Source organism: Nycticebus coucang, chromosome X, assembly GCF_027406575.1.
Source record: "Nycticebus coucang isolate mNycCou1 chromosome X, mNycCou1.pri, whole genome shotgun sequence".
Lineage (NCBI taxonomy): Eukaryota > Metazoa > Chordata > Mammalia > Primates > Lorisidae > Nycticebus > Nycticebus coucang.
The window spans coordinates 74,813,987-74,821,580 of record NC_069804.1 but is presented as its reverse complement, the minus strand read 5'-3'; the positions used below and the strand labels follow the sequence as shown (position 1 = coordinate 74,821,580).

The following is a 7,594-nucleotide window of genomic DNA, read 5'->3' as shown; positions in this document are numbered from 1 at the left end:
TTGTGCCAGTGCCACGCTGTTTTCAACACTATAGACTTGTGTATAGCCTGAAATCTGGTAACATGATGTAAGGACATGAGTTACTTTGAATCACATCAACTGTCCTCAGCCACCACTCTCCACAAGTTCTCTTTCTCTTCATTATCATAGGTCCTGAGGACTTAGCGTGCTTTTTTCACCTCCAAACTGCTCCTACTATCCTGCCACCTTTTTTTTTTTTTAATATGGAACGCTTTGCGAATTTGCATGTCATCCTTGTGCAGGGGCCATGCTAATCTTCTCTGTATTGTTCCAATTTTAGTATATGTGCTGCCGAAGCAAGCACCCCCCCTTCTTTGCTGTTCTCCCCCAGAGAAGTGTTTTGTGCTTATAGGGTTTTATTGTTATTCATTTTTTGTGTGTAGGACCGGAATGCAAAAAATTTGTATTACCTCTATGCCCCACCCATGAGTCTCACACATATCAGGCACTCATAAATGTGAGGGAGGATGTGACACAACAATTTATGTATGATGAGGCCAGTTTCTATGGGATGCATGCCACAAGGGCAGGGCTAGTCATAGGCGTGAGATGTATATTAATGACCATAGACTGGACCACAAAATATCATCCTCACCAATTTTTCGGGCTACTCAGAGTGAAATTCGCACCTATTAAATGTATCCTTTGGATAAGCAAACCACAAATGTGCTTTTTTTCTTTTTGATATGGATATGGGGAGCTTTTATTTCCTGATGAAAACATATTAAGATTGGATCGACCCTCAAAATCTCTTTAGGTAAGTAGTTAAAAAATATTTTAGTGGTTATATTTTGTGTTCTAGTGTTGTTTTTTAAATTTCAAAATAATGTGAGTGTACAAAATGTTTAGGTTACATTGTTTTCAATTATAAGGTAAAGTTCAAGTTGGAACACAGGGAGCGTGCTGAACACCCTCACATTGTGCATATTAAGTGAGATCCTGTCAATTGTCTTCTCGCCCCTCTCCCTTCTCTCTGTTCCCCCCTTGCTGTACTATACTTGTGTTTTATCTTTCATTTGGACATGTAGTTGTTTATGTATTGGTTTCGTATTAGTATTGAGTACATTGAATATTTTTTTTTTCCATTCTTGAGATACTTTACTAAGCAGAATGTGTTTCAATTCCATCCAGGTAAACATAAAAGATATAAAGTCTCCCTCTTTTCTTATGGCTGAATAGTACTCCATTGTATATATGTGCCACAGTTTGTTAATCCATTCATGAATTGATGGACATTTGGGTTATTTCCATGACTTGGTAATTGTGAATTGAGCTGCAATAAACATTCTAGCACAAAAGTCCTTGTGGCAAAATGATTTTTGTTCTTCTGGGTAGATACTTAGTAATAGGATTGCAGGATCAAATGGAAGATTGACTTTTAGTACTTTGAAAATTCTCCATAGTTCTTTTCATAAAGGTTGTATTAGATTTGAATCCCACCAGCAGTATGAATGTGTTCCTTACTCTCCACATCCATGCAACCATGTGCAGATTTGGGAGTTTGCGATGTGGGCTAATCTCACTGGAGTTAGGTGATATCTTAGAGTGGTTTTGATTTGCATTTCTCTGATGATTAGAGATGATGAGCCATTTTTAATGTTTTTTTTTGGCCATTCATAGTCTGTCTTCTTCAGAGAAGTTTCTGTTTGAGTCTCTTACCCACTTATAAATATGTTATCTTTTCTTGTTAATTAAATCGAGTTCTCTGTAGATTCTAGTTATCAGCTCTTTGTCATATTTATAGCATGCAAAAATCTTCTTCCATTTAGAAGGCTGTCTGTTTGCTTTAGTTTTGCTACCCTTAGCTGTATAGAAGCTTTTTAGCTTAACCATGCCCCATTTATTTATTTGTGATGTTGCTGCAATTTCTAAGGGATTCATCTTCATAAAATCTTTTTCTAGGCCAATATTCTCAAGAGTTTTCCTCACACTGTCTTCTAAAATAGTTATTGTTTTCTGTCTCAAATTCAAATCTTTTATACAGGAAGAGTCACCTTTTAAAAATGGTGAGAGAGGCTTGGTGCCTGTGGCTCAAGTGGCTAAGGCACCAGCCACATACACCTGAGCTGGCGGGTTCGAATCCAGCCCAGACCCGCCAAACAACAATGACTGCTGCAACCACAAAATAGCTGGGCGTTGTGGCAGGCGCTTGTGGTCCCAGCTGCTTGGGAGGCTGTGGCAAGAGAATCTCTTTTTTTTTTTTTTTGTAGAGACAGAGTCTCACTTTATGGCCCTCGGTAGAGTGCCGTGGCCTCACACAGCTCACAGTAACCTCCAACTCCTGGGCTTAAGCGATTCTCTTGCCTCAGCCTCCCGAGTAGCTGGGACTACAGGCGCCCGCCACAACGCCCGGCTATTTTTTTGGTTGCAGTTTGGCCGGGGCCGGGTTTGAACCCGCTACCCTCGGTATATGGGGCCGGCGCCTTACCGACTGAGCCACAGGCGCCGCCCAGCAAGAGAATCTCTTAAGCCCAGGAGTTGGAGGTTGCTGTGAGTTGTGATGCCACAGCACTCTACCCAGGGCGATAGCTTGAGGCTCTGTCCCAAAAAAAAAAAAAGGAATGTATAAATGGTGAGAGGTGCAGGTCCAGTTTCAGTGTTCTACATGTGGCTAACCAGTTCTCCCAGTAGCATTTATTAAATAGGGATTCTTTTCCCTAGTGCATGCTTTTGTTTGGTTTATCAAAGATTGCGTGGTGAAATGGGTTCATCTATACGTGCTCTATTCTATTCCATAGATCTTTATCTCTATTTTTGTGCCAGGACCGTGTTGTTTGCATCACTATAGACTTATAGTATAACCTGAAATCTGGTAATATGATGCCTCCAGATTTATTTTTATTTCTAAAAATTGTATTGGCTATTCAGAATTTTTTTTTTCTGGTTACATATGAAAAGAAGTACTATTTTTTCAAATTCTTCAAAGTATAATTCTGGTGCTTCGATGGGGATTATATTAAATCTATAGATCACTTTGGGTAGTGTGGACATTTTAATGATGTATATTCTTCCCAGCCATGAGCATGGTATGTTCTTCCATTTATTAATGTCTTCTGCTATTTCTTTTCTCAGAGTTTCATAGTTCTCTTTGTAGAGATCTTTCACATCCTTTGGCAGATATATTCTGGACATGCTTACTGTTAAATCTTTTTTCAAGGATTATAGCCATGATCAATTTTTGTTTTTAATATTGCTCCTTGCAGAAAAGCTTGCTTCACACAACTGCGATGATGAGAATGTAGAATTATTTCCATTGCTTGTTTTATAATACTTGGAAATTCACCCTTGAGAGATAACTAGAAGTTTGTAATATCTGTTGTTGAATATTTTAATAGCAATCCTGTCATTTATTATTTATTAACTCTTCCTCTTCTGTAATATTTACATTTGCTGATGTACACACAGTTAAAACAAAGGGATTTCTCATGCAATCCAGAGATGTTAAGTCAAGTGTAGGTGCAGGAATTTCTTCTTTTTTTTTTTTTTTGCTGCTTTTGGCCAGGGCTGGGTTTGAACCCACCACCTCTGACCTCTGGCATTTGGGGGCGGCACCCTACTCCTTTGAGCCACAGGCACTGCCCAGGAAATTTTTATTTTTAGTTTGTGCAAAATAAATCCAAAGTTCAAAAAATTTGTTAAACAGGTTTATTAAATTAAACCTTTTCACTACTTCAAATATTTCTGCTGCATTTTCTCTTTCAATCCTTTCCTTCCAGAGCAGTAATTTTTCTGAAGGCATTAATTTTATGTGTAGATATGATAATATTTTTTATTACTTCCCTGTATACTCTTATTAAGACTATTACAACACTGCAATAAACTGCAAGGAATGCAACTTTATTACACCAAACCTCCTCACAAAGTAAATTGCCTAATTCAGAATGTTGCATTTTTAAAAGGTTTATCCTCCTTTTAATTCATAAAATCTTGATAGAACTCTTCTTTGTATAACCATATCACTTCCATATGCAATAAGAGCTACATATGAGAATCAACATTTGAGGTACATAATTCTGCAAATAATCTTAATTGCAATAGCCTGATTTTTATTTTTTAATTAATTTATTTTTTATTTATTTTATTTGTTTATTAAATCATAAACACATAGATCATGCATACATTAATGCATTTATGGGGTACAATGTGCTGATGTCATATAGAATTAGGAACACTTACATCATACTGGTTAATATATACCTCATCTCCTTTACTTAATTATTGTGTTAAGACATTTATACTCTATACTAATAGATCTGACATGTACCCTTGCATTATGCACCATAGGTGTGATCCCACCATTCACCCTCCCTTGATTTGACCTCACCACTCTCATCCTATTCCACCTCCTCCCTTCTTCAACTTGGGCCATAGTTGTGATCTATTATTTATATGAAAGTGTGAGTGATTGTAAATTGGTTTCACAATAGTACTGAGTACAATGGATATTTTCTTCCATTCTTGAGATCCTTCACTAAGTAGGATATGTTCCAGCTCCATCTGTGTAAAAGTAAAAGAGGTAAAGTCTCCATCTTTTTTAAGGCTGCATAATATTCCATGGTATACATATATCACAATTTAATAATCCATTCATGGTTCGATGGGCATTTGGGCTTCTTCCTTGACTTGATTATTACGAATTGAGCTACAATGAACAAAATCTTGTGCAAATATCTTTGTTATAAAGTGATTTTTGGTATTTTGGGTATACAACTAGAAGAGGAGTTGCAGGATAAAATGGCAGGTCTACTTTTAGATCTCTGAGTATTCTCCATACTTCTTTCCAAAGGGGACATATTAGCTTGCACTCCCACCAGCAGAGCAGAAGTGTTCCCTTTTCTCCAAATCCACAGCAACATCTGTAGTTTTGGGATTTTGTTATGTGAGCCACTCTTACAGGAGTTAGAAGATATCTCAAAGTGGTTTTGATTCACATTTCTCTAATGATTAAAGATAATGAGCATTTTTTTCATGTGTTTGTAGGCCATGCACCTATCATCTTCAGAGAAGCTTTTGTTCAAGTCCCTTGTCCACAATGAAAAGGGATTACTTGTTCTTTTCTTATTAATAAGTTTGAGTTCTCTGTGGATTCTGGTTATCAAACCTTTGTCAGATGCATAACCTTCAAATATCCTCTCCCATTCTGAGGGCTGTCTGCTTGCTTTACTGACTTGTTCTTGGCTGTGTAGAAGTTTTTAAGTTTGATCAGATTCCAGTAATGTGTTTTTGGTGTCGCTTCAATTGCCCGGGGGGCCCTCTCCATAAAGTATTCTCCCAGGCCAATTTCTTCAAGTGTTCCTCCTGCACTCTGTCCAAGAATCTTTATAGTTTCATTTATTAAGTTTAAATCTTTTATCCAGTGAGAGTCAATTTTTGTTAATGGTGAAAGGTGTGGGTCCAGTTTCAGTCTTCTACAAGTCTCCAGCCAATTCTCCCAGCACCATTTGTTAAATAGGAAATCTTTCCCCCAATTTATATTTTTGATAGGCTTATAAAATATCAAATGACAGTAAGTGTCTGGATTCATCTCTTGGTTCTCAATTCTGTTCCATACATCTACCTCTCTATTTTTGTGCCAATAGCATACATTTTTTATCACTATAGATTTATAGTATAATTTGAAGTCTGGTAGTATGATTCCTCATGATTTGTTTTTATTTTTGAGTAATGTCTTGGCTAATCAAGGTTTTTTATGGTTCCATATAAAACAAAGTACTATTTTCTCCAGATTTTTAAAGTATGACAGTGGTGCTTTGATAGGGATTGCATTAAATTTGTAAATTGCTTTGGGTAATATGGACATTTTAACAATGTTGATTCTTCCTAGCCATGAGCATGGCATGTTTTTCCATTTGTTCACATTCAGCTATTTTTTGTCTCAGAGTTTCATAATTCTCTTTATAGAGATCTTTCACTTCCTTTTTTAGGTAAATTCTCAGATATTTCATCTTCTTTGGCACAACCATAAAGGGAATAGAGTCCTCGACTGTTTTTTCAGCTTGTCTATTATTGGTATATATAAAGGCTATAGATTTGTGAGTATTGATTTTGTATCCTGAGATGTTACTGTATTCCTTGATCCCTTCTAAGAGTTTTGTGGTTGAGACCCTGGGGTTTTCCAGGTATAAAATCATATCCTATGCGAGGAGTGAAAGTTTGATCTCCTCTGACCCTATTTGTATACACTTGATCGCCTTCCCTTGCCTTATAGTGATGGCTAAGACTTCCATTACAATGTTAAAAAGTAGTGGAGACAATGGGCAACCTTGCCTGGTTCCTGATCTGAGTGGAAAAGTTTCCAATTTTAATCCATTCAATATGATATTGGCTGTGGTTTTGCTGTAGATGGCCTCTATCAGTTTAAGAAAATTCCTTCTATACTTATTTTCTTTAGTGTTATAATCATGAAAGGATGCTGATATTGTCAAAAGCTTTTTCTGCATCTATTGAGAGAATCATATGGTCTTTGTTTTTTTAGTGTGATTATGTGATGCATTATATTTATAGATTATGTATATTGAAACAATCTTGAAACCCTGGGGAAAACCAACTTGGTCATGGTGTATAATATGTTTGCTGTGTTGCTGGATTCTGTTTGCTAGTATCTTATTGACTATTTCTGCATCTATGTTCATTAAAGATACTGGTCTATAGTTTTCTTGTTGGGTCTTTTCCTGGTTTGTGGATTAGGGTGATATTTGCTTCATAGAATGTATTGGGAAGTATTCCTTATTTTTCTATGTTTTGGAAAAGGTTAAGTAATATAGGCACTAGTTCCTCTTTAAAGGTTTGGTATAATTTTGATGTAAAGCCATGTGGTCCCAGACTCTTTTTTTTTTGATTTTGTATAGTTGATTGTATTTCAATACTTGATATAGATCTGTTCAGCATTTCCAGTTCTTTCTGATTAAGTCTAGGAAGTTTGCATCCTTCCAAGTATTGGTCAATTTCTTTCAGATTTTCACATTTATGAGAATAAAGTTTTTTGTAGTATTCACTAAAGATTTTTTGAATTTCTGAGCTGTCTTGTTATTTCACCTTTGTAATTTCTGACTGATGATACTATGGACTTTAATTTTCTATTTTTGGTTAAGTTGGCCAAAGGTTTATCAATTTTGTTGAATTTTTCAAAAAACCAACTTTTTGATTCATTGATCTGTTGAATAATTCCTTTGTTTTGATTTCTTTTAATTCTGCTCTAATTTAGTTATTTCTTTCCTTTTACTAGGTTTTGGATTGGAATGTTTTTCCTTTTCCAGTTGCTTAAGATAGATATCCCTTTAAGTTATTGATTTCCTCTATTTCCATTCTTTTGAGGAAGCCTTGCAATGCTATAAATTTCCCTCTTAGGAATGCCTTTGCAGGATCCCTTAGATTCTGATAATTAGTGTTTTCATTATTGTTTTGTTCCTAAAATTTGGCAATTTCCTTCTTGATCTTATCTATCACCCACCTATCATTCAGCATAAGGTTATTTAGTTTCCATGTCTTCGTATGAGTATGCAGATACCTATTCTTGGTGAGTTCAAATTTATTGCATGATGATCTGAAAAAATACAAGGAATAATTTCTGTAC

At 35.9% G+C, this 7,594-nt stretch overlaps 1 non-coding gene across 1 annotated transcript; it reads right to left on the bottom strand.

Annotated features, from left to right (window-relative positions):
• Positions 1–218: 218 nt before the first annotated feature.
• LOC128578675 (U6 spliceosomal RNA) lies at positions 219–325 on the bottom strand. The gene has a single exon (XR_008377815.1). It is a non-coding gene; the product is annotated as a U6 spliceosomal RNA (small nuclear RNA).
• Positions 326–7,594: the final 7,269 nt, after the last annotated feature.